The sequence below is a fragment of the Bactrocera dorsalis genome, chromosome 2 (assembly GCF_023373825.1).
Source record: "Bactrocera dorsalis isolate Fly_Bdor chromosome 2, ASM2337382v1, whole genome shotgun sequence".
Lineage (NCBI taxonomy): Eukaryota > Metazoa > Arthropoda > Insecta > Diptera > Tephritidae > Bactrocera > Bactrocera dorsalis.
This window is the reverse complement of record NC_064304.1, coordinates 89,268,025-89,268,866: the sequence shown is the minus strand read 5'-3', so window position 1 is coordinate 89,268,866 and position 842 is coordinate 89,268,025. Positions and strand designations below refer to the sequence as shown.

At 37.6% G+C, this 842-nt stretch overlaps 1 non-coding gene across 1 annotated transcript; it reads left to right on the top strand.

The window, feature by feature from the left end:
• The first annotated feature begins 433 nt into the window (after positions 1 to 433).
• Trnal-cag (transfer RNA leucine (anticodon CAG)) lies at positions 434 to 516 on the top strand. Its single transcript has one exon. It is a non-coding gene; the product is annotated as a tRNA-Leu (tRNA).
• The last annotated feature ends 326 nt before the right edge of the window (positions 517 to 842 follow it).

Here is an 842-nt window from a genome sequence, read left to right as displayed (position 1 = left end):
CTAATAGTGCGTACACGTATGTATATATGTATGTATATTACATACAAATGATTGCAAGAACGCTCGCAAGCATATTATTATCACTCATTCTTTGTTAATCTATTTGTACGTCTACACTTAATACCTTTTGTTATTGTTGTTTGTTGCTGCGCATTCGTCAGATACAATAATGTACATGGCATTACGCGCATTCGTCACTGTCAAATCGACGATTAGTTGCTCAGTTTGTCGCTTGAATGGCTTTGTGCCCAGCTACAGCGTTGACCGCTCGCATGCGCTGCGCATTAGAATTATGTAGTTACTTAGCATTTGCTCTTATATATTTAGCGTTTAATATTCGTAGCGAGAGCGCGAATAGAATGAGCGATAAGCAATCGCAAACAGCTTTAGTGTGTCTCGGTGAACTGAGTATTCTTGATACTGTTGGCCAGTTGTCAGGATGGCCGAGTGGTCTAAGGCGCTGCGTTCAGGTCGCAGTCTACTCTGTAGGCGTGGGTTCGAATCCCACTTCTGACAAATGCATTTTTTTTGCCAAGTTTTTTATTGTACATATAAATGTGTATTACTACTATAATATTTTCTTCAAGCGATAAGTAATCGACAATGAACGTTATCGTTGAAAACAATGGGGCAATAAAAGGGAACGAGTGATAGGAGAAATTGTTCGATAAGTAAGAAATATGTAAGTAGTTGTAAAACATTAGTGGAATGGAATTGCATTACTCGCAACTAGAAAGGAACTGAGTTCAAAGTGTGTGATTATTTTTTCAAATTTGACGGCTAAAGCCTTAATTAATAGGGAATTCTTTAAAGTACAATTGTAGAATTCTTCGATCTTTCAC